At 42.4% G+C, this 27,663-nt stretch overlaps 1 pseudogene; it reads left to right on the top strand.

Moving 5' to 3' along the window:
* Positions 1–12,812: 12,812 nt before the first annotated feature.
* Positions 12,813–23,081, top strand: LOC120685977 (annotated as a pseudogene).
* Positions 23,082–27,663: the final 4,582 nt, after the last annotated feature.

Below are 27,663 nucleotides of genomic sequence, written 5' to 3'. Positions count from 1 at the left end.
CCACGTTAAATCGTGTGTCTTGGTGTCTTCACGGGAGTTTGCATATCCTCTCCCTTACCGCTTTACTTACCGCATTACGTTTCCGCATTTACTCTTACTTGCTTACCTTTACTTTCCTAGTTAGTTTGATTAGGATTGACTATAGGTTGCAAGTCTTTTGGGGTAAGTAGAGGGTAGCATAGATAAACCTTAGTCATAACTAGCATGTGTAGGACGTGTTAGGTTTATCTTATGCAATTAGATTGAGCCCTAGGATAGAAAAGCGATTACCGACCCTATTCACCCCCTCCCCCTCTAGGGTCGGACACCCCGGTGATCCTTACACCCGTCCTCCACTGCGCTCGACCTCCTCCACCGCGTCGTCCTCCTCCACCGCGCCGGGCCGCCCTAGCCGCCGCCGGCCTCCGCACCGGACCTCCTCCATGGCCCCCGTCTCCTCTATGGCGACCGCCTCCTCCCCGCTACGCCCCAGATCTGGCTGGCCGCCATCGCCCTCCCGCCTCCTCCCCGCGCTCTCCTTCCTCCACGCCGCCGCCTGCGCCTACCCGCCCTCCCCGCTGGCTCCTCCCTCCCCGCCGCCATCGGCGCCGCCCGCCTCCTCCCCGTGAGCTCCACCCCCTCCTTCCCCATGGTGGCCGGCCAATGACATGTGGGGCCAGGGTACCCACTGACATGTGGGCCCGGCTATAAGCCCCTTGTTAGGGTTAGGGTTCCAATTATGTTCGGGTTTAGAATTTACAACAATTTAGGATTTAGAATAATTAGAACAATTAGGGTTTATGGTTTCCAATAATTTGAATAATTTAGGGTTTAGAATAATTTAGGGTTTATAATGTAGTTAATTCAAAGTGTATGATTTTCATTATCAATTTCCAATCTTTCATATTTGTTAATACAATGTGTATGATTTTTATTATCAATTTCCATTCTTCATGTTTGTTGCTTTCGTATCTTCCAGACTTGTATTAATAAAGTTTGTACTTCCAGAATTTATTATTCAAAGTAATTATAATTTATAATGTGGTTTGTTATGAATTCAAATTAGTTTCGATGGCTTTGTACTGTAGAAGTCATAATGGATCGTCCATCATCATCTTCCCCACGAAGGGATGATCCCGCACCTAAAGACGATGAAATTAATCGAATCGCATCTTAGATGGAGTGGCAGAACGACCAATCTGGGAACAAGCACTCTGACGACAGTGAAGAATCTGGGGATGAGCAGGGGCGAGTGCAGGGCCCTGGCTATTGGCAAGGAAATGTATGGGTCGACCCAGTTGATGAACATCCTAATATTTAGCCAAGACAAAGATGGTCAAAGGAGGCATTAGATCCGGATTACGATCCAGAACGACATTAGGAGTCTCCAACAGGAAGAAGTAGGCGATGATGCCACCCCCCTAGCCCAACAGAGGAAGACAATGAAAGATCGCGTCCGGACCCTACAACCTCTGACAGCCAAAACAAAAGGAAACGAGGTCAGCGAGGAAGAAACCAATACCCTTAAGGACAGTTCACGGTTAATGCAATTAGCACAGCAAGAGAGCCCATAGAACCCCCCTGAGATTGTAGCAAAGTTTCGTAATGCCATCGGAGCTATAATCAGAACAAAAGTGGTTGTGGATCCAACGATCCCCAAATGGACACTAGTTTTCGAGGGGGAAAGAAACAATGTGGCAACTGTTGAGCAAAACTTTTATTTTTTCCCCGAGGAACTAGAGATAAAGTGAAATATCATGTTAGGAATATGCTCGGTGAAACTTTCCGCAGATGGAAGAGCGAACTGAATGTTCGGTATGTCAAGAAGGGTCTCACACCCTTTGCGGATTTCATGGACATCACACCAGCACAATGGGAAGAGTATGTTCGACAGAAGACCACTGAAGAAGCTCTAGCCCTAAGTCAGAAGCAAAGTGACCTAGCATAGATCAATATATAAAAAGTGCACCTTGGGCCGGGTGGGTACCAACGAAAGCTCGACCAGTGGCACTGTGAAAGAGAGGCAGCAATAGCTACCGGGCAGCCCGACCCATATGACGGTTTGGACGAACGTGGCTGGCAATGGATTCAAGCAAGGAAGCCAAAGCTAGTTGAAGGGAAACCAAAGTTTGACCCAAGACTGACACGGTGGCACAAAAGATGTTAGAACTTGCGGAGCTTCAGATTCAAGGAAAGTTCAAACCCCAAAGGGAGTAGGATGTGCTCAGTATAGCCATTGGGTCCAAAGAGCATGGAGGCCGTGTTAGAGGCTTGTCCTCTAAGTTGAGCATCAAGGATGGGTTCGAGAAGGACAAGGCTAGGTAAAGGAGCCATGACCGCTACAAAGAAGAAATCATAGCAGCAGCAGGGAACACAATGCTGGCCAAATTCAAGGATATGTTGAGAGCAGAACTTGCAGAGCAGAAGCAGCAGCCATGGCTAATTATGTTCAACCCGTCGCAGGAGGTAGGACAGCAATAGATGGTGGTCATGTCCCCTCCAGTAATTGGCCGAGCGAGTTCGGCATGTGCTCAGAGTAGTGCCGCCTCGAACATAGCACAACCATACCCGGTGGATGCCATAACGAGTATTACTCCATGCTTGTTGCTCTATCCGGTCGGCAGAGCTGGAAAAACAAAGGAAGTTGCTAGAGCCCGAGTGCATCCGGCTAGGGATTTATTTGAGGGAAACCAGATCCCGGCCCTATATGTGTGCGTAGAAGTGGAGGAACTCTTGAAATCAAGCTTCGAGGATAACGAGATAGACAATCCCACTGCAGATGGGAATAATTGCCTTGGAGAATGTGTCAGTAGCACAATTCTATGGCAAAAACGTGATATCTTACTGGTTAGTCAGATAACTATGCCTGCTATGAAACATGCCCTCCCATAACCACAACCACGAGATGAATCACCAGTGCCTACAATGCCACGAGAGCCATCACCTCAGGCTCCACCATCACCAGCGGCTCCAGTGACACGAGAGCCATCACCTCAGGCTCCACCATCACCTGCGGCTTTAGAGCAATGAGAGCCTTCACCTCGGGCTCTGCCATGACCAACGGCTCTAGTGACATGAGAGCCGTCACCTAAGGCTCCGCCATCACCTGTGGCTCCAGGGCAACGAGAGTCATCACCTCAGGCACCGACCTCGGCTCCTCTGACCACATCAGTGCTACCTCGAGTTTTGCGGTCTTACCAAAAGGAAAAGGAAGGGTCCGAAACTGTGAATAGATGGCACGCCGCAAACAAGAAGTCTGATGGAAAAGCTAAGAAGGCTAAGTCAAAGGAAAATCCACCAACTTCTAGTGGCAGTAGAAGGTCGGGCTTTTCTACGCCCCACACGGACACGTTGCACAACAAGGTGCTTGCGGTTGATGACCTTCCAAACTTAGAAGATGCTCCTCTAAGGTTTGAGTACAGAAAGGACTTGCTACCGAACTGGATACTATGTGATTGCCCTAGTTACATGCAGAGGATGCATAATTGGTACAAGAGGGCATGTAGACTTGGGCTGAAAACCATATATGCCTCGCACCATCCAGATGTATTCAAAGTTAAGGGGCCACAAGTCTATGATATCACGTTTGATTTTCCAGACATCCAGCGCATGTTCTGCCTCAAAGAACTTGGTGTTGAAATGGTTCGACTATGGTGCATGTAAGTGCCTCATCGATACTAATATGTTGTATTACGGCCTAAAACTGTATATGCATAAATATTTAATGCCATACATTATATTCTATAGGATGCAAACAATGGATGCTATTATTTTAAACTTAAAGGTCCGGTACCTTGATCCCGTAGCGATTTGCGAGTCTGTGCACGCTGGGCCAAAATGGATGAAGGACGACAATGACCATCTAAAGCCATTTGAAACAAAGGAGGCCAAAGATGAGGAACAAAAAAGATTTCACAATGAGACCATGAATAGGGTTTCAGCCTACATATCACTTATGATGGAACGGTGGAAAGACATGGATTCTATATATGCACCATACCACGTCAAGTAAGTCTAATACCAATTATTTGATAAACCATTACTCTGATATCCAAGGCTACAAATCGTACATAAACTTTTATTGTTTTGCAGAGGTCACTGGATTGCATTCGAACTAAAGCCAAAGCTTGGAAGAGTCATTGTATATGACTCCTTGGACTGGAAAGCCGATAGATACCAAAAATTCGTAGACCTTCTTCAATTGTGAGTGAATTTTCTCTTCCCTATGCACATCTATCTCTTGTGTCTTTACAGAAATATGCCTCTATAAATTAACTTTCCATTTTTTTCAATTTAAAACAGGTCTTACAAGTTCTACGTTTATAAAGGACTTCCTCATCCCGCCAAAAAACCAAAGAAAATGACTATTCGCACAAATTTCCCGTGCCACAAGCAACCGGTAGGTTCCGTGTACTGCGGGTACTACATGTGCGAGAATATGAGGCTGCAAGGGAGATATACTACTGATCCTGAACGCGTAAGGGCCTACTCTTTACTATGGATAGATGTTTGAACGTTGTGTTTTACTGTAACTACCACTTGCTTAATTTTATCATGGATTCAATAATTGCAGCTTCACCCGGAGAAACACGGATGCCAGCTCCACGGGAGACAACTTCTAAATGTAGTCGATGATTTGTGTCGTTTCATTCTGCATGAAGTGGTGAACGTGAAAGGTAATTTTTTTTTGACGAAACACAAGAATTAGCAATGGATGATAAATACATTTCACTTCATGAGTGGCACAATCAAGGGCACTGTTAACCATTTCTGTAGCGTCCCAGGGGAATAGTGGAAAATATGTATAAGAGGTGAATTGGAATGATGTACTATATTGATATTTAATTTTCATCTATTATGAATTTTGTATGCGTAAGTATTTTATGTCTAACATATTTGATGTCTCGATCGCGAACAAGATTGAAGTTCGGAAGTTATCACTAATAGACGTATAATAGTGCCGATGTGATGGCACGTTTTAACGAAACAAAATACGTACAATAGTTTGGACGTGATTGATAGAACAAAATTGCGAATTCAAATCCCGTAAAAAAAAGAACGCGAATTCAAAAATTTTGGGTGGGCGGGAAAACGATTTCCAGGGGCGGTGGGGGGTCACCCGCCCCTGAAAATCGTTTTGTAGTGGCGGGCGATCCCCCTAACCGCCCCTACTAATTCATTTCCAGGGGCGGGTGGGGGTGACCCGCCCCTACAAATCTATTTTCAGAGGCGGGTGACCGCCCCCCCCCCCCCCCGCCCGCCCCTGGAAATGCATTTTCAGGGGCGGCTCTCATATCCGTTAGCTACGAACCGTTTCTGCAGTAGTGTCAATCCATGCTTCTATTTATCATAAGTTGTGTGACGAGTATGGTTAGACCAGATGATCCGGGTACGGATATCGGTTCGTTGTGCTTTTGGGCTTGCTCTAGTGTTTTACTTGTCCATCCGAAGGGTGGGAGATCCGGGGACACTAGAGTAGTGACCTCATACACGGGCGTGGTGCTCGGATATGCGGGATCCTTCGGATATGACTGTGCTCCACGGTGTGTGATGAGGGCACGACACCTTCGGATACGACCGTTGATTATAAGGTGAGCTCGTTCCAAATAAATTTGTCATTTAGATTTGAGAATAAATTACTACCTAATGATTTAATTATTTTTAGAAACCATGGAGATGATGAGGAGGACGTTGGGGAGGAGTTTGGAGCCGTGGTGGACTAGCACGGGCAGCCAAGCGGAGTTGGAGGCCCAATCTAAGTCGAGTTCGAGTCTGCTTCGGAGTCTAGGAGCAGCCCGTACCAAAATCAACGCCCAGGCCGCATACGGAGTCCGTTTTGGATGCTCTTTATATGGATGGTGAGGCTTCTTTTGATGTGCTGAATTCTTCCACCACTCATGCTATGACAGAGCAACTATTAGTGGGACCAACTCCTGATTTACCTTTGTCACAAGATGATTTGCTTCATATTCTCTGTGATAAAGATGATTTACCTGATCATAAACTTGAGAGCACTGAACCACATGCTTTTGCTGAATTTACAAATTTGATTCATGTTGCTAGTGATACAAATGAGATGAAATTGTTGTCTTCTTTACATACCCTGGGTTACATTGAATTTGATGTTTTGTGTACTCTAAGTAATTTAAAGGAGAAACTTTTTATGTGTGCTGATTTGTCATGGTTGTCTAGACATACATATCATGTTATTTGCAAATATAACAACAAAAGACAATATTTGATATATCGGGTTTACATTTGTGCAAATCTGAATTCTTCTTTTGTTGTCCAAGATTGTAATCAACTAAGTGGATCCGATACTATTGATATTCATACGCGATCTATTCCTATGCTGCCTTTTGTTAGTACTAATCTTTTGCAGGATAGTATTGACAAAGCTCATGTGGATTTGGATCAAATAGCCTACAGGATCAGTTTTGAGTACAATTGGTGCCGAGGATGGCTTTTCTTTCAAGAAGGGGAGGATGATGAGGGCACGACACCTTCGGATACGACCGTTGATTATAAGGTGAGCTCGTTCCAAATAAATTTGTCATTTAGATTTGAGAATAAATTACTACCAAATGATTTAATTATTGTTAGAAACCAAGGAGATGATGAGGAGGACATTGGGGAGGAGTTTGGAGCCATGGTGGACCAGCAAGGGCAGCCAAGCGGAGTTGGAGACCCAATCCAAGTCGAGTTCGAGTCTGCTTCGGAGTCCAGGAGCAGCCCGCACCAAAATCAATGCCCAGGCCGCATACGGAGTCCGTTTTAGATGCTATTTATATGGATGGAAATATAATTTCAAGGAGCTTACAATGGCACTAGTTTGAGGCCTAAATTCATTCGGAGTGGACAGGAATCGCCAAAACAATATGACATCTAGAATCTGTCAGGGCGCTGCGCCACCATCTTTTGGGCTGTTGGCCCGTGTACCGTGTTGGCCAAAGTGGTGGACGCCCCCTCAGCCTCCACCAGCAACCCTAGGACCTCCCTTAGGATATAAACTCAGTAGCCGCCGCCTTTTAGACTTGGGTTTTGTTTAGTCTTGAGTTTTCCTTTGAGACATTGCATCGTTGTATCTGTGGAGACAAGTCCTTATACATTAATCAAGTGCCCCCGTTCTTGATCTCCTCCACTGTGTTGATTAGTCCTTTGGAATCGAGTTCTTGAACCCCACTTGATTTTTGCTTCATACACATCTGCAATTTCAGATTGCGTGTTTTTCCTTTCTTGCTTGTGTTCTTCGATTCGCTTGCAGGAAAAGCCTTCTCGGCGAGGTCAATCAAGTTGTGCTTGGTTGATAACCAATAGAGCAGTGGTGTAACAGTTGCTTGACTTCGAATCGTGCTGATTAGAAGCCGGATCGCCAACGTCACACACTCCACCAATCGAATTTACCTCTACCTCTCGGAAGATCGGGCCTAGTCTTCATTAGTGTGACTAGGGTAGACTGTAGGAGGTGACAGCCATGTCCGTCTGTCGTAACAGTTGTGTTGCGATTAGTGCATTCCCCGATGTTCGGGTATGGTGTAGGAGTTCATGCAAAGAGGTAACAGGACTGGATGTTCTCCAGTGCAGGACTGTCTCCCCGGTATCCCAATTTCCTAGCACCTGCAGTCCTAACCATGTTCTAACATAACCTTTGCTTTGAATAGATACACTCCCCTAACCTAGCCTAAGCTCCAGCTAACTTAACATAGGATAGTTTAGTTCGTTCTTTTATTCTTTCGTTCTTTTATTCTTTTCTTTCTTGGGTGTTAGTTGTGTGCTCGTGTCACATTACCTTGATTTATCTTCTTTACGACTTACCTCTGCTACAGTTTTGCCTATTACTTGAGGAACAATGTCATGATTAATGTTAAGTACAATACCTTTGCCATTGCCATCCTTTGGGAAAATATAAATAACGATACCCTTACTCTCTAGGTGAAATGCTACAACGGTATATCCGTGTGCTTGTGGATCCCATCTGTAATCGTATAGACTATACCACGAGAGTGGCGTTTCTTGGTGTAGTTGCTAGCGATGGGCTTAAATCCCCCATTCCTATTGATTATGCTAAGGAAAGCTAGCAAGCATTTCTGGCGCCGTTGCCGGAAACTAACAACTCCTGGTGGCGATGTTAAGAAATGTCAACAGTACTAGTGCCAACTTTGGGCTTCATTAGCCTATATGGTGGCAAGGATTGTTCAACTCAAAGAGAGAAGAAATCTTGTGAAGAGGAGGTGACCAATATCAAGGTTCCTTTGTTGGACAAATCAAGGGAAGGTGCACATGTCAAGGCTGGCCTGATAATCCTACCTAACCACATTGAGATGAAATCCAAAAGTATGTATACAAATCCATATTTTTCTATTGCCTCTCTTGTTCATGTTAATGTTTACTAACAGATTGCTCTATTTGTAATTACCCAAGTTACACCTACCAGAGTAAACATAGGAAATCTCGAATGCAATATATCTTTTTATTGATTTGTGGAAATTGTTTTTTCATTAGCTATATAGTGTTCTTCTTTACCTAGTACTGTCAGCTTATACGACACTATTGAGTATATATAACATGTGGATATGTTTGAATTTTTGGCACTTGCAAAATTTTGGAAAGACTCAGTCTAGTTTAGCAATATTTTTATTCTACTATTTCAGTTAGATTTCTTACATATCTACCATAATCTAAATTAATATACATTTGTCTCCTATTGATTTATTTCTTTTGTCCTCCTCACACCTAGATTTACACATACATGGACATGAGAAAATATGACCTCACTAAATTAAACAATTTCTCCACCTACTACATATTAGTTGAACATTTCCCACAAGTAGTTACTACCGTCCAATTTCCTATTAAACTTTTGGTATAACATAGTTCAATACTGAAATAATTGTTTCAAGTATGGAGTAATACTTCTATTAGTTTTCTATAAACACGTCATGATTTGTACTTTGCGTTTATTGTGAAACAAAGGAAAAAAATATTTGCACAAAAGTGTGGTTCCAATCCATCAACAAAACAAATATAGAGTACTCGAGGATCCTATTTTGTCACCATGTCTATAACATTTAGGAAAGTAATATAATAAAACAGAATGAGTTGACTTTAAATTTTGAAGAGGACAAGCAAATGTCTGGCTGCATCTGTACAGATGAAGTTCAATTATTATGTAATATAAATGCAGTCTAGCACAGTATCTGAAAGTGTAAGATATGCTTACGACATTAAATGTTGGAGATATATTTGCTTGCGTACCAATAACATATTTTCACTCACACCCCTGTATCTTTTCCAATTCAAAGTTATTGGTCATCAAAAGTGACTTTTAGTCAGACCCTAACACTTTTCATTTTACAATTTGTTCAGATACTATTGAATCTAGATCTGATGATATAGTAATATGAAAATAACATGTAAACATGCATTATGACAATGAACAACCTTATCATACCATCATATCAAGGTACTTATAATCAGTTTTTATTATTAAACTTAATATTACAAGATTTAAATAGTAAGTAATTGAAAGTAGAAGCTTAAATTTTGAAGAAATTATTTAGGCATTTGATTTGGATCTAAAGCATTATCACACAAGTGATGAATTGTTAATACGATGTGGTCTTGATATACTATACACCTTTGGATATCTACTCTACAAATTCACACAAGATTGACATGTAACTTTGAATATATTTTGAAATACTATACTATACAAGGATGGATTTGTACAAAGTGGGTATGCCAACTGACTTCATTTAATAGTAGGGTCATGCCTTGTGTATAAATATCCATCGATGGCATCCTCTCCTGGGTATGACTATAATCTACACATATTTCGAATAGCATCTGTCGAGGTTGGGAGCAACACATGTCCCTACATTTCATTCCTTCCTAGTTTCATTTTTTAATATTAGAATCATATTTCTCTCTTCGACATAGGATAGACAACTTGGCCTAGCTAGTTGTCACTAGTCTCTAGTTTTTTGAAAGGATATTTCAGAACATACAACTAATTTATTTTTGTTCCTAACAGGAGTCTGCGACTAATCTCTTATGGATGGGATGAGGAGTACAGATACTTGTGTTGAGCGTGAGGTGGACGTGCGGCCTCGATTGTCACCATCAAGGTTTGTGAAGGTTTTCATGCAGGGGGGAGTTGTTGGGAGGAAGATAAATCTGGCCACACACCAGAATTACGCCTCTTTGTCCTTCACCCTAAAAAGACTAGGGAATAACTATTCCAGTAAGTTGAACTTTCCTCCCATATACATCTTTGGTTCAATCTGTTCATGTAGTTGTTCCTGATTCACTTAGATCTATAGCCTGTATTTCATAAATCAATTGCAACAGCTTGTTCCTAGTAATAATTTACTATGTTCCATCCAACTCAACAAAGTTGTTTACACCTGTATCCCTGTTTCTAACTAGTATGTGCCAAAAGTAATCAATTTGTAGAGGATCTCGATTGTACATACTAACTACTAATTATGATATATAAACATGTACAATCTTGAGTCAATCTTTTCTTTTGATGTACGCAAAATTTTGACGCACAGGAATTAACAGAAGAGTATCTTGTAAAATCCTTGGTAAAGAAAGATTTTCTTGTAAACTTACATGTTTTAATTGGGATCATACATCCAGGAGCTCTATTACACGCGTTGCTTTGCTATGTTTCTCTATTAGTGGAAGGAGTAGACTTCCTTAGCTGTAGAGGAATTATCCATGCACTCATGACTTAATAGGCAGGGAATTAATGTTTATGGGGCCCACTACATGTCCAGATGCTACAATAACATTTTTGGTAGGACAAAATTTGAATCCTATATATAATGTCTTATTTTTTTGGAATGGAGGAGGTAGGTTCAAGTCTCTTTATCTCTATTTTTGCACTTTTTCTCTTAATATAGAAATTATCAAGCTGGTAGCTTTTCTTTTCCTTTTATATAAGCATCTTGTGTGTTGAAAGAGTACACGTGTGTGTTGATCCACTTTCACTTCCATTTTTTATTAAACATAACCATTATATATTACTTCCTTCATCCTGAACTGTAGGGTATTTTACTTTTCCTAAATTAAAGTAGTCTATATTTGACCAAATTTATAGAGAAAAATATTAACATCTAACACATCAAATAAGTAAATTATGAAAATATATATCATAATAAATCTAATTATTCTCATTTGATATCAAAAATATTATTACACGTTAAACTTAGGACAGCTTGACTTAGAACAAACCAAAATGTCTTACATTTTAGGATGGAGTGACTATATAACCATGTTACATTATATATTTAAATTACACACAAATACAACTTGTGTAAAAATCTGTATACCATTTAAAATATATAATTAAAGAAGTTGAAATATGATGATATTAATTTTATCATTTTTTTATTGTGTAGTGCCATCGTGTGAACTTAATGGGTTAGCAAACAATGAAGATGATGGTTCATTAGATGACAACTTCATTCTTTTCTATGATAATGTGGACGGTGATCGTTTCTTCCTTGGTGAAGTCCCATGTGAGTGAGTCGTGAAATCTTAATCTCTCTCTTTCTCTCTCTATATATGTGTGTTTCGTTTCCTTTTTTCCTTTTCAAATTACTTGGTTATGAAAAAACGTAGTAATAACAAGTTAATACTGCAGGGTTTTCACCATTTCTGTGAAGAGGATCTACATTGTTCCTATTCCACGGGATGAAGAGAATGGTGCGCACAGTAACATACTTTACTACATGTTTCCAGTCAGACAAACACAACCCTGAAGAAATTATATTGTGAAACACTTGAAACAGTTCTCATTATCTTAGAAGATGCATTACCTGTTCGTGTATTATACTTCTATAAGTAACAAATCTTATTGCTAGCAGTTGCGGACAACGAGGAGGAAGAGGAAGATAGAGAAATTAATGGTGGTGACATTGCTGCTACTTCTGGTGCTCTCCCTGATGGAGATGATATCCCTGCTAACGACGACGAGGTTGCTGATGATGGAGATGCTACAAATACTCCTGCTGATTGAGCTTCTGAGGAGTAGGCAACAAATATGAAGAATAAGCTGCATGACACACGGTTGTGCTTGACGCTTGGGTTGGTTTGCAGACGCAGTAACGCAACCATGGATGCCATTTTTTTGTTGCTGCATATGCAGACTATAACCCAAGCTTCAAATGCATCACCATAGTTTCTACTTCATGCTCGTTTTCCTTGATTGAACTATGTTTTGTCACCTCATAATATGCGCACTTGATCGCAGTGCATGCAAGTTGAACTCCTTATAAATTGAACCTTGTTGTGTGTTAGAAGAACCCGTGCTGTACTGGATTAATGATGTATCACTATGGAAGCTTCTTTTAGCCTCAAGAAACAATGCTTCTAGCTACTTTCTTTTATATGATATATCATCTCTTGTCGTGTTGAGTTTATACATGATGTGGTCATCACCTTGTTGTAGGAAAAATTGTTTACCTGCTGCTCCCCTATAGTAGCTATTGGCGAACATTGCTTAGCTACCTGAAACAATAGGTTGTTCACAAAAGAGATAACTGCCTGCAACTAACACTACCAAAAGAAAGGATTTTTGCAGGAGCTCATGAAGAAACGGAAGCGATGATCAAATTGAGAAGGATTTTTGCAGGAGCTCTCCCTTGTGCAGCTTCTCCCAGAGCTGCTGATCAGTGACCTCTGCATGATGAGACGAGCAGCGACAAAGTTTGTTGATGTTCAAGTGGGCCCAAATCCAGCCTAAGGCCGTTCTGAAGTTTGGGCCGGGTTGGGCCATCATCAAATGCTTTGTAAGTAATTGTACCGCTTCCATTTGTGTGTGGCTTCTTCCCCCTCATTCCCCGGACCACCGCTCCAGGGGGCCCAGCTAACCGGCGGCGATGAGCGGCGGCGGCGGGGGCAGCTCCAGCAACACGGACTGGCGCTTCAACCAGACGCTACGCAACGTGCAAGGGTTAGCCGGTCTCCTTTCCTCCCTCTTGCGCGGTTCTCTCCCCTCTCTTGGATCTGATTGCTGCGAAATGGGGTGAGAGATGGTGTGTTCCCGGAGAGGGACGGCGTTTATTGAGGATCGGCAGTTAAATGTGGATCTTGGCGTATGGTGGCGTTCTTGACCCCGCAGATATGGGGCAATGTAGCTGAGGGCCCCGATGCATTTGGTGATCTGAAATCACGTTGTTTTTTGGATGTTTATTTGGCAAGTTAGATGGTACAATAGGATGTTTGGCCTTTGGAGTGGGGAATTTGGATTTTGTGTTCTACTTTGATTGACTGGATATTGTTCCAGTTTCTTTGGCTAGGGCGGAGTCAGATTGGGTGCCTTTATAGAGTAAAGTTACATTGTCACTTTGGCTCAATCTCAGACATCCAGATAGCATCGAGCGACTACAGCCTGGACTTTACTTTTCAGCCCAATCCAGAAGCACAGACACTGCAGCTCACCTCCTTTACCCGCCAAAATTGCAGGCAGGCAGACAGGCCAGCCGCCGGCCTCTCTTTTTAGAACCAATCCTGCAGGTCACAGCTACCAACACTTTGGAAATACAAGTAAAAATACACACAGCAGCCAACAGGTACTCTCAAGACTGCAAAACAAATAAATACAAGGGACCATCTATATTATAATTATCAGTAGGCATTTTCTGGTTTGAGAGTTTCAGGTTCAGAGCATAAATACATACAGCAAAAGACCACAGCTAGACCACAAAAGAATATAGTTGGGCCATTTCACTTATACAATTAAGCCACAAAAGACTATATTTGGGTCACAAAAGGCTATAGTTAGCCATATACAAAAGACTATCTAACCATCTTGTTCACGCTAGAACAGATCATGATCTTCAAGAATATCATCATCATCATAAGTTGGGGCTGTTAGCAGCTGGGTAAAACTTCCGAAACTGTCAATAAAATTGCATTCTTGAGGCTGCACACTTGTTCCTTTGCTGCAACTATTCTCTACTTCTACTTGGGGTTGTACTCCATCACTTCCTTTTTGTTTCTGGCAATGAAAATTTAGTTAATTAGTTTAGGAATGAATTATAGTAGCATATATGGGCTGCACACTATAAACATACCTTTGCTCCTTTTTTGTTGGCTTGCGCTTCCTCTTGTTAAATTTATCGAGCCAAGTTCTTTTTCGCCTTGAATTGTTGGATTTGACCTCCTTTTTCTTCGACTGTGCAGCACTAAGCAATTCATCTCCTTGCTGGACATTTGGTTCAGCATTTTCTTGGTCATTGCTTGGCTTGCTCATAGTAGAAGCAGATACATTGAGTTTATCCTCTAGCTGTGTACCAAGGCAATCAAGTGCATTTTCTACCATCAAACAACATTCTGGAAAGTGGGCTCCTTTATATGCCAAATTGTGAAATTTATGAGACATGTTCTTGTAGCGAAGTTGAGACTCCAGCCTTGTGTTTGCTATCACATTCCTTCCATCCTTATCTTGTACACCCCCATTGCTTGCTGCTTTAGTCCATCTCTTTAACACATAATGTGTTGGCAATATCTTTATATTCATCAAATCAAGAACTTTCAGACCATGTGCACACAATATTCCAATCCTATTGAACATTCCACAGCTACATGAGGCTGTTTGGTTGAGAGGATCACCTATCACTATCCGCTCTTCCTCAAAATGCAAATCACCATGGAATCTCCCAATAGCAATAGCATATTTATTTTCATCTAATAATTTACTACATGCAGCCATGGATCTTTCATATTCACTTTGGAAAGCTTCAAAAATAACTGGAGTGTACACTTCGCTTGCTTGCAGCAACATATGTGTGCGCATTTGTCTTCTTGGTATTTTCTTCCTTGCCTCAAATTCAGATTCCAATTCCTTAGCTCTTTTGTCTTCCACTGTCCTTTCAAAATGCTTCAAAAAGCGAACAATATCAAAATCTAATTTTAAATGATTCTTCAATGCATTGTTGAAGCTCTCACTTAGTTGTGTACTTTTCACTCCCAAACTAAAGACATCTCTCATAAAGCATTCATCCCATTTTTCTTTAACCTTGTATATACTATCTAACCAAGTTTGTTTATACACTTTAGATCTCATAATGTCAAATGCTTCCTGAAATTCTACCTTGTCCTCATAGCCAAACATACAAGCACTAAAATCGGATAGAATATGAGATTCTTCACCTTCACCTTCGCCTTCTCCTTCGCCTTCTCCTTCTTCTCCTTCCTCTGTACCTCCATCTTTATCCTTGGCTGAAGATAAATGTTTGACAGCATTTTGCATTATGTGAAAGATGCACAACCCATGATATGATTCAGTAAATACTTTAAGGATAGCCTTTCCCATTGCTGCATCTTGATCCGTAAAGATAGTTCTAGGTTGCTTTCCATTATGTGCAGCTATGAAAGTCTGAAAGAGCCATATAAATGAGTCCTCTGTTTCATCAAAGAGAATTGCAGCACCAAAATCAGTGGTTTCTCTAAACTGATTCAGCCCAAGAAAAACACCAAAAGGCCTATACTCTTTGTTCGTGCCAAAAGTAGTGTCAAATGTAACCACATCACCAAAGTGTGCATAGTCAAGAATCATCTTACCATCAGCCCAAAATATGTTGGTTATATGCTCCTCATAGTCTAACTGCAAAACATATTGGAATGATGGATTTTCAACAATTTTATCATGAAAATACTTCAACTTACTTCCAGCTTGTCCGAAATCCAATCCCTCTGTCGTTTGCTTTGCAAATAATTTTTGCGATCACGGCAAGTGTAGCTAAGGTTAGTGGTCTGAAAGTGATCGGGTGCTCTAGCCTAAGAGGGGGAGGGGGTGAATTAGGCACTAATAAAAACTTAGACCTATGGCTCCAACTAGTTTGCACAAAACTTAAACTAAAACATGCTATCAATATGTGCAACTAGGTTGTTCTAGTGTAAAACCCCTATCCCAAAAGAGTTTAGCAACCTATAGCCTTTCCTACCAAGAAACTATTCTATGAAAGTAAAGGCATACAAAATACTAGAAAGAAATGCGGAAGCTTAAAGAGCGGGATAGGAGATAGCAAACTCTTGACGCGGGTGTTTATCCCGTGGTTCGGTTAGCCACAAAGGCACACCTACATCCACGTTGTTGTAGCACTCACTAAGAGTATTGCTACTCGGCCACCAAGTCTCTTCCGTGAACACAATCACGGTCACCTTGGCCCCGGGTTCCACTAAGGAGCTTCTCCACAAAGGATGGGGGTCTCCACGTCCCCCGCACAAAGGTGTCGTCGCCGCTCCACACCAAGTCGGAGGGTCGATGACGTTGCCGGCGAGCTTCACGCTCCAAGGTGCCGGCGCACCAAGCTCTTGTTTTGGTTCACTAATGAACCACAGCACAAAGGCTCTAAGCCTTGCAAACTCACTCACTAAGAGCTAATCCTTTACACAACACTCTCAAAGTGTGCTAAGGGCTAAGGATATGATCTTGATGCTTTTGTATGGCTTGGAGATGTTCTTGGGTGTGTGTGGGATGTCCAGCAACTCCAGCAATCTTCAAATGGCCGGGGTGAGGCGTATATATAGGCCACCAAGTCTTGTAGCCGTTGCTCCAACGGTTAGCTGAAAATCTGCGTACCACCGGAAGAACCGATGCCTCTTGGCAGGGTAGCGTCGGTTCATCCGGTCACTCACAACATGAAGTAGCCGTTGAAGTCCTGACAGCTGACGCAGAGACCACCGGTTGAACCGATGCAATGCACCGATGCCTCACCGGTTCAACCGGTGCTGAAAGAATCTTCTCCTGGATGCTGACGTCATTACACCGGTGGTATGCACCGATGCACCGTCGGTTGAACCGATGCTGAAGAAACTTCTTCTGGGCACTGACATCGCCTCTGGTACAAAGGACGGCCAATGCACCGATGCCCCATTTTGACCCGTCGGTTCAACCGGTGCCTGTAGGCTGACTTGGCTTCGATTTCCTCCTGCACCAAACATCGTAGCGTCGGTTCTTCCGACAAGCGTCGGATGCACCGGTGCCCCTGGCGTCGGTTCTTCCGGTACCCCCGTCCGCTAACCGGGTAGCGGAACCCCCGTAGGGGCAGTCCATCGGGCCTTGCTACGCCTATCTTCTCTTTCTCTTTGTCATCACTTGAACCTAAAAGCCTGAGAATGATTATCTTAACAATCATATTAGTCCAAGTGTTGTGTTGTCATTCGATCACCAAAATCACTCGAAATGGCATCAATGGTGCCATGTTCGTTACATGGTCCACCAACTTGATGACTAGCCAACTCATGTGTAGCTTTTGGTCTAATTCCATAATCATCTGCGGTCTCTATTTCAAAACCTTGCAGTTCTGAAATTTTTCTCTGCGATGCCATCAAGTGTCGAGTTTCTGGCAAGTGAAGAAGGTGATTGTGTTCAAGCACAACATCATTGACTTCATAATTTCCTGCAACACGATCCAATATAAGGCTAATTCGAGCTTTGCAATCAGTCCTTGTTTCAGCTCTAAAGCATTTTGTCGCACGATTTGTTTGCCCTTTACTTCTAAGGCCCTCGTTGGAACACACAAATCTGCATGAGGTCACCTTACCATCAAAGGGGCTGACATTTGAGTATCTTCTTCTCACATCAAAGCCTGTGCAACCCCGTATGCCAACCAAAACTGCCAAGCCTCATCTGCACTTTTGAACCTTAAACCAACTCGAGGAGTTTCCTTGTTCAATTCTGCCATGGCCTTATACGCCACTCACAGTTGCATTGTGTTCTGTGACCCAAACATGAACTAGTTCAACAGCCCAAATAATTAACGAATAAGAACACATAAAAACTTTGTTGAAGTACAAACAATAATTAACAGCAGAACATATGAAACAAGCTACAACAACTAATAGTCCTGACATGAAATTCAGCAAAATAATCATTTATTGCTCATGGGTTCTCAAATCAGATGACACTGAAACATGTGGCTGCATTATATTTTGCATTTTGGTAGATAATTGAGGTGGATTAATAAGGATCCATGCACGCTGGGCACTAAAACAAAAGAAAATTTTCGCAGCCATCTGCATTACAGGGGCTGTGAAGCTCGTACATGGATATGGCGAGACGCAGGAGAGCTCTTCCACGATCGGGGTAGGCCGCCTGTTCTCCCAGCCGGCGCGGCCTCCACCTCCCCAGGGAGGCGCGGAGGGTGGCGCGGCCGGGCACCGGACGATGGGTGACGCGGCCGGGCACTGGACGAAGGGCGGCGCAGCCAAGCACTCAAGGAAGCAACAAGAAAGACGGCGCAGCAGCACGGTAACAGCAAGGAAGCGGCGCGACGCGGCATGGCAGCGTGGACTCGTCGCGATGGAAGAGGAAGCGCGGGCGGCGCGGAGCGCGTGGGCGGGAGTTGTGGAGCCATTCCCGCGTGTCTGCTCCCTGAAATCCCATCTATTAGCACTTGTGTGGGTTGGAAAGCGAGTACTAGTTTGGGGAAAGTCACTGTAGCCGTCAGATGGTGGTTGGAGGGTGGAGATCGCACGAAAGTGACAAAGTAACGGTGCTGAGTAAAGGCACCCAATCTGGCTCCGGCTAGGGCAATGTTGGGGATAACTAGCTGAAGTCCAAATACTTTAGAGATGATCTTTTTTAGTGCTTGCTGATGGAATGATATTAGAAGGCATGGCTGCTGTCATAACTATTTTCCCTCCATAGGGAGTTATAAAAAGACTGACTTTCCTTGGAAAAAAAATATCTACCTAAACCTATCTGATCATTATTCAACCTTTTGTAATTAACATGTTAGCAATTCTTGGTTAGTTGGTTGTGCTCAAAGAAATGTTCTTGACCTGTTAATTTATGAAATGCCATGTGATTTAGATTTCTGTCAGAAAAGGGCTAAAAGATAACATGTATTGTTTCATTCTAAAATCATTCTATTGTTATGATAGTATTTATTATCATGGCTCCTATCTGTTTCTAACCTTGTAAAGGAACTTTTCTTTTCTTTTCTTTGGTCTGGACTCTTAGTCAGAATGATTAAAGGGCGCAGCTTTCCAGGAAATGTATTGCTCTGCCAACAATCGGAACCTCTTTCTCCTCCTGATTATTCTTCACACCTCGATCGTGATGAAGATGAGCCTAATGAAGGTTCACAGGAGGTATTTTCTATTAGTTTGATTTCTTTCAGCACATATAAAAAAAAACTCGGCCGGGTTGGGAAAGACCGCCCCACCGGTATTATCTAAGAGAAGACTCGGCTTCCCCGACCGAGAAAATCCCCGAACCCTGGCCCTGCCCTGACACTGGGAGACGTAACCCCTGGGGACTACCTGCCTGGGCCATGTAAGGGTCCTCAGGCCGACCTGGGGCCGGCTCACAACCAGTGCTTTGGCACACAGGGCCAGCGAGGGGATTTTTTTAACCTCAGCCTGAAATTCGCTCCCACGGGGAGTCGAACCCAGGACCTGAGGAGTGCCGCTGGGTTCCTCTAACCATCTCAGGTAGAGGCCCTTTGGCCTTTCAGCACGTATGAAAGGATACATTGTGACTAATGAAATTTTAATTGTCCAGGGAGAAGGCCCATCATCTGGGAACTCAACTGATAACACAAGTGCAAAGAAATCAAATTGTCCATCAACAAGTAGCACAAATCCACTACCAGATGCTCAAGGAATAGTTTTTGGCGCTAGGGCAACAGATTCTGCAAGAATTGCTAAATTCACAGAGGAACTTTCAAGGCCTGCTGTTATTTTAGGTATGCAGATTGTTCTTCTTCATATATAAGATTGAATGGATTATTAATTTGCCGTCCGCTTGATTTTTAGAAGTAAATATATGTAGAATGGTTCTCTAATAGTGAGCATTTGGGTGTAGCTGCTTATTCTTGTCTCCATTTAACTCTGCCTTAAATGTGCTTAAATCAGTACACTAAAAGAACAACCATCGCTCTTTAATTTACTTCAGTTACTATTATGTTCTAGATAATTTTTCATCTTCCAATGTTTCGTGTCTTTTGACATCAGCTGTTTTTCCTCCATTTGTGTAGACAAATTACGTGAATTGTCTTGGAGTGGTGCGCCCCCATATATGCGACCTAACATATGGAGACTTCTTTTGGTTAGTGAACAAGTTCTGCGTAAGATCATGTAACCTCTTTCTAATTTGCGGTATCAAAATTTGAATTTAATATAGCTGGCTACAGGGGTACGCACCACCTAATAAAGAGAGACGAGATAGTGTTTTAACAAGGAAAAGACTCGAGTATGTAGAATATGTTTCTCAATACTATGATATCCCAGACAGTGACCGTGTTGATGAAGAGATTGATATGCTTCGACAGGTACCTTTATCCACTTGAAATTGGCCTACTGCCTCTTTTTATAAAATCCTATAATATTTTTTTTGGAAAGGACTGTAATCAATCATCTTAAAAGTTATTTGGTCTGTAGATTGCTGTCGATTGCCCAAGAACCGCACCTGATGTTACCTTTTTCCAGAACCTGCAAATTCAGAAATCTCTGGAACGCATTCTATATACATGGTAAGGTGTGAAATTGGCTGGATCATTTCTATTGCTTAATCAGTGGGAAATATGCCTTTTCTCACATTTTTTTTATTCATGAGTTTCCTCCCTGTGAAATTTACCGATGCAATTATGCTTCTTGGCGTGTAGAAAAATATGCCTTTGATCACAATTGGATAGCTTCTGAATTGGTGTTTTGGCTATGTCACTTTTGCTTGATAGAGTCATCTTATGATTATTATATTAATTTATTCACCATTCTCTGATTTGGCAATTCCAGGTCCATCCGTCACCCAGCAAGTGGCTATGTCCAAGGAATAAATGATCTTGTTACACCATTCTTGGTCGTGTTCTTATCAGAGCACCTGGAGGGCAACATAGACACCTGGTCCTCGGATGACCTTTCACCACAGGACATTTCTAACATAGAAGCAGACTGCTACTGGTGTCTTTCAAAGTTTCTTGATGTAATGCAAGATCATTACACATTTGCACAACCAGGAATTCAGCGCCTTGTTTTCAGATTGAAGGAGCTAGTTCGTCGTATAGACAGTAATGTTCTACTGATTCTTATGCATTGCCAATTCTGGTTTGGTTTCTGCCAATTTTTTCCCCACTTATTAACTGTCACATTTAATGCCCCTTCCAACAAAAATAATTGTGGGCATGAGATCTGCTTGTAATTAATTGTTGTCCTTTTTCCTATATACTGGAAAAACAGTTTTTTTGACCTCCATTTTTGGGGGTGTACACAGAACCTTTATCAAAGCAAATTGAAGAACAAGGGCTAGAGTTTCTTCAATTTTTTCCGTTGGTTCAACTGCCTTTTGATACGGGAGGTTTGTCTTGCAACACTTGATTTTGTACTCCATATACACATTAAACCAAAATTGCTGTCCTGTCACCTAACCTTGCAGGTACCCTTCCATCTTGCTACGCGGCTGTGGGATACATATCTTGCTGAAGGAGACTATCTACCAGATTTCCTTTTGTACATAGCAGCTAGCTTTTTGTTGACAGTAAGTTAGGGCACCCTTACTCATAACTGGTTTTTGCAAATCCTTTTCGAGTCCGTTAGTACCAGCACAGTACTTAGGTTACGTAATGTTCCCAAAAAGATCCTACTCGTAAAGTACATATTTTACTTGGTCACCTTAAAATTAAAGGAGGTTCACATGTTTTAATTACAGGAATAGCAACGTCTCTGTCATGCATGCTAGATTTTTCAAATTCCTCATGTCAAGTTTAAACCCCTTCTATCCTCCCCACTGACCATGGGTCACCCGACCCGATAAACCCGACCCGACCCACCCGAAAAAAAAACCCGACCCAACCCGACCCGAGCAAGTGACAGATTGGGTACGGGTAGAAATTTTTGACCTGAAACTAAAAAAACTCGATCCAACCCGAAAATTACACACAAAATTGCGGGCCAATCCGACCCAACCCGAACCCGACCCAACCCGACCATGTCATGGGCCGGGCATGGCCAACATTTTTTTACCCAAAACCCGAAGTGACCCGACCCAACTCCGACCCGACCCGACGAATGATCAGGCCTAGTGGTCAGACAAGCTGCAGAAACTGGATTTCCAAGAGATGGTGATGTTCCTTCAGCGCCTTCCGACTAGGACCTGGGGACACCACGAACTCGAGATGGTCCTCTCCCGGGCGTACATGTGGCATACAATGTTCAAGAGCTCTCCCAGTCATCTCACCAGCTAGGATCCCACTAATCGTGCCTCCACCGTCCGTTGCCACATTCTATGCACGCACCGTTTTGAGGTGAGACCTTTTGCCAGTTTTTGTTCCATGCATTTGTTGTGTTGTCTGCCACTCGAGATCCCCCTCCCCTTTGTATCTGATATAGTGCCTTCCAAAGAATATGAGATGGTACGTCATGTTCTATGAAATGCAGTGGGTCCTGTCATGTGGCTTGCAATGGTCTCTTCTACCTTTGTTGTGCACCCCTTTTTCTTCGCGTGTTGCTAGCGAGTGACAGTCACATTGTCTGAGCAGGTTAGTTAGAGCGTTGCTAGCGAGTGACAGTCACATTGTATGAGCAGGTTAGTTAGAGCTGGTGACCGTTATATATCGGTGAAGAAGCAAATTTGAGCCCTTCTTTGTTTTAGCTACCAACATTCTTATATGTACAGTGTACAGATTTTTTGGAATTTTAAAGAAACGCAAGAGAACTGACCAGTGAGATGGTTCTTTTATACTTGACTTTTCTTATGTCCAGAAACAGTTTGCACGTGAATTAGGCATCTGGGCTTTTTTTTCTTTGGGCATGAGTTATGTACCGGAGCAAATCAAACGATTAGGTGTTGACTCTGAGAGCTGCATCTTGCATGGCATTGACAGGTTGAACAGAAGAAAAGTGGGGATTAAGAAATGCTAACTACCATCCAGCAGCTGAGATCAAATAATTGCTGCATTATGCATGGAGTTGCATTGCGAGCTGTTAGGTGACAGGCAGCCGTCGGTCCACGGCCAAACACAAACAGTACGACAAATGCCCCCTTACTTTCTCCTGTTTGCTAGTTGAAAGGAATCGGGTGCTCATAGCCTAAGAGAGGGAGGGGGTGAATTAGGCAAACTAAAAACCTTGACCTATGGCTCCAACTATTTGCACATAAAAATAAACTAGATCATGCTATCTAGATGTGCAACTATGGTTTAACTAGTGTGAAAACCCTCATCCTAAAAGAGTTGTGCAACATATAGCCAATCCTATCAAGAATCTACTCTAAGAAAGTAAAGGCACACAAGATTACAATAAGTAAATGCGGAAGTTTAAAGAGGGATGAGAGAATGCAAACTCTTGTGACACGAGAGTTTATCCCGTGGTTCGGTTAGCCACAAAGGCACACCTACATCCACGTTGTTGAAGCACTCACAAAAAGTTGCTTCTCGGTAATCAAGTCTTTTCCGAAGACACCGAGTCCACGGTCACCTTGATCCCGTGTTCCACTAAGGAGCTTCTCCACCAAGGAAGGGGGTCTCCACGTCTCCCGCACAAAGCTTGTCGTCGCCGCTCCACACCAAGTCGGAGGGTCGAAGACGTGCCGGCGAGTCACCAAGACTCCAAGGATGGCCGGCTCACCGAGATACACATTTGTTCACTCAAGAACCAGGGCACAAGGCACACAACCTTGCTCGCTCACTCACTCAAGAGCTAAACTAGTGCTAAACCTAAAGATGTGATCAATTTTCTCTTTAGTTGGCTTGGAGATGTTCTTCAATGAGTCTAGGGTCTCTCTGAACTCCAGCAAGCTTCGAATGACCGTGGAGAGCCGCTTATATAGGCCACCAACTCAGATTAGCCATTGAGTAGTCATTACTGCTTTTTCTGCATAGCGTCGGATAATTCGACGTGTTTTGTGACCAAGGCGTCGGATCATCCGACCCCATATCATCTCCACGGTAGCCGTTAAGTTTCAAACCAACTGCTGACGTCATTTGTCCAACTCATTAGTCTGACCCTCTTTTAACTATGCGTCAGATCATCCGGATCAATTGTGAATTTGAATTCCAAACAACGGTCACTGATCATTGCTACTGCCCATTAGTCCGATGCTCCTTGAACTGCCACGTCGGATCATCCGACCCTAAAGAGAATTTTCCTTCACTGAAAACAGCCTCTCCGAAGAATGATTCGAGTATTAATCCGACCTTCATTTCCTTCACGTCGGATAATCCGAGCCCACAGACCAATTTCCAATCAGCGAAACAAGCTCTCTGAAGGATGCTACGACTCACTGTCCAAGCTTGTATTTTACTGTGTCGGATAATCTGGGTGCTTTGATATGTTTATTCGACCCAGGTCATTCGGATTATCCGACCCTACTGAAACTTCCTGTTTCTCTGTTGTTTCACTGCGACTTGATATCTTTGCGGTGGATTGGACGCTTCGTCTCGACGGTGCATTGGACACCTCGTCTCGACGGTGCATTGGACACCTCATCTTGACGGTACATTGGACATCTCATCTCGACGGTGCAATAGACGTCTCGGATATGGTTTGGACGTCATCCAAAGGACCTAAGAAATTCTACAAGTATGATCTCGCAAACTCGTTAGTCCCATTGATTGCGTTGTCACACGATCACCAAAATCACTCGAAATAGCCTAAATGGGGCCGTGCTCGTTACACTAGTAGATTTCAATTTTCCAATAAATAAAATTGTTACATTTTGTCATGTCTATGAGCTGGCTGCATTTTTCTCGGTCTTATTTCTGACAAGGTAGCTAGGTGCACGACCGTGTATTTGTGCAAGTGTACGTGTTTTCTAGGACAAAACATTTATTATCATTTACCGTTATGCGCAACTAGAAAAACGTCCCATTCTTCACTTATGTGTTGAACAAATACATCTTTTTTTCCAAAAAAACATTATGGCATTACTCGCATTTCTTTTTGCAGGAGGATTGGTATTTTTGCACTTGGGGACCAAGCTTTCTCCGTCACCACCCTCTATCTTGATGCAACAGTTGAACCATATAGCACATTAAAGATCGAGCACCTCGCTTGTTGACACACGTGAGAGTAAAATGAGCAAGAAGCCAGGAATGACCGCTTTGTAAGAAGCACTGATCTCAAGGAACTGTCGTGCCCACTTCCAGGCGTTCATGTAAAGAAGATTGAAGAAGTTCGAGGTATAATTAGGGGTGGTAATGGATCATGGCTTTATTAGTGGTCTCTACACTATCCAACTTGGTCCTTATATATTTTTACTTAAAATTGTATAAGATTAGATACTGTCTCTTTTAGGGATCGGTCTTTTTTTTTAACGAACCGGCAGGAGAGCTGCCCGCTATATTAAAAAGAAGGGTGCCCAAAGGGCGAGTACAACAGAGGAAGCACTAAACAAAGCTCAAGGCACGGATCGTCGGAAAAAGGAGATCGGCCGGCAAGAACGAAAAAAACAGCATAAAGAACAGCAAAAGAGAGATAGAAAGAAAGAAAGCCGAGTTTCGACTAAGCTAGAAGCGCCGACAAATGGTTCGACTAAGCCAGAAGTGCCGACAAACGCTTGGCGCCCGCTGCCATCCAACAACTCGCATGGTCTTTAATCTTGGAGATCAGAACAGGGCATGCTGTTTCCTTGTGCTTGAAAATCCGAGCATTGCGTTCTAACCAAATCTCCCAAATGACCAAAATGATGAGGGTTCGCAAACCTTGTGTGTCGTTTGAAGGCCGCCGCCCGATCATGGTCCACCACTCCTCCACCAATTGAAGCTAAATTTTAAGATCGGTCAAATCCGCCAAATCCGATCGGTCTTTAGATTATCTAAGCTAAATTTTAATATCTTTCACCACCTATATGTATAAAACTAAGTTATTCTAACACCTCAAGTGGAGCCATGCATGTGCTCCGGTCAAATCCGCCAAATCCGATCCGTCTTTAGATTATCTAAGCTAAATTTTAAGATCTTTCACCACCTATATGTATAAAACTAAGTTATTCTAACACCTCAAGTGGAGCCATGCATGTGCTCCAAGGGATAAAGAGAGCCCTACCAGATTGTTACTACAATTGGAATAAGAATTTTTTTAAAAAAAAGTAATAGCAGGCCAATTATTGGCACATACTAGTACAACTCTGCCATGGATGCCCAAACTGCACTAAGTTCATCTTGTATAATTGTCATCGTCAGTGCCAATTATTGTTAGTTTAAAAGGACTGGACTCTAATCTCATATAATTTTGAACTAAAAATATATACGAACCAAGTTGGACGTGTACCCAATCAATCCTCCCCGAATCTAAAAACCAAGTAGGATAAGGCTAGCTCTCACATCCCATAGAGAACACAACTGACAAACGAGCCACTGTAAAAAAGAACGCCAAAGAACAAAAAAATTCCGTTAATTAGTACTAACCACTCGTTAATTGAAAACTTAGCATGCATCACTACCTTGCGTACATCATTGACTTACCTGTCTTACCTCCCCTGGAGTCTGGAGAGCACAAGTGGCAAATACTAAGCAACTGTGGGAAACGCCAAATAAGCAATAGCAATTGTCTGCCAATTCTCCGTTGGGTCATCGGGACATGGTACTGCAGGTTCGGCAGCTACATGCATCCGCCAATGCAATGTTTTCCGTCGGTAAAATATCCATTTTGGTCCTTGAACTTTATTGTAAGGGTCAAATTCATCCCTCAACTTTTAAATTGGCCAATATAGTCCCTCAACTTTTATTTTAGGGTCATATCTGTCCTTATGCTGATATTATACTCCATAATAACATGAGATAAATGCAAAAAGTCCTTTTTACCCATAGATTCTTCTTCCACTCCTTAATTTCCACTCTTCATGCAACCCTAATACAATGTGATGCATTCATAAATAAAACTCTATGTTCCAAATTTAACACTTGTGATGTTAGCTCCTAAATGCAGTGGTGATCATGCCACTAGACTTATTTGCTTGAATTTGCTAAATATTTTTTTGTAATAATAAACTGTTGATGAGGAATTTAGAAGGGGAAGGAGACGAGGGTAAAGATGACTTTTTGCATAAATCTCATGTTATTATGCAATATATATAGCAAAAGGATAACTTTGACCAAAAATAACAGTTGAGGAACTATATTGGCTTTTCTGAAAGTTGAGGGATAAATTTGATCCTCAGATCAAAATTGAGGGACCAAAATGCCTATTTTGTCTTTTCCGTTCGAGGGAGAGTCGTGGGAAATGAAGCTAAAAAAACCGACTTGGATATAACAATATGTACTGCAATCAATCGTCTGCATGCATGAAGACAAACGATACAACTGGACATCAGATTTGATACTTGTAGAGATCAGTACGTACTAGAGGTGGAGGTATGCGTGCTCAAGGCGACAAAAAGATACACACGTTCTGCAGCCACCAGTTTCCTCAATCACTACATACAAACAGCTAGCGCAGGCACGAGTCGCAACCAGGGTTCAACTTTCCGGCGGAAAACCGCCGGAAAACCGGAAAATTTTCAGTTTCCGCTAGTAGCCGGGAAATGGAATTCCGGTATTTTTCGCCATTTTCCGTTTTCAAATTTAAAAATTCAAAAATATTTGTAAAAAATTGGGAAAAATATAATAAAAAACTAGGTGCTCTTCTGAGCAAATAGGACTAGAACACACTCAAATCTAAGATCATTTGCTAGACTAAAATTATATTTTAGTTGAAAAACAAGGTTATTTGTAGTCTAATGAGGTAGGA

The sequence above is a fragment of the Panicum virgatum genome, chromosome 8N (assembly GCF_016808335.1).
Source record: "Panicum virgatum strain AP13 chromosome 8N, P.virgatum_v5, whole genome shotgun sequence".
Lineage (NCBI taxonomy): Eukaryota > Viridiplantae > Streptophyta > Magnoliopsida > Poales > Poaceae > Panicum > Panicum virgatum.
This window is presented reverse-complemented; position numbering and strand designations above follow the sequence as displayed.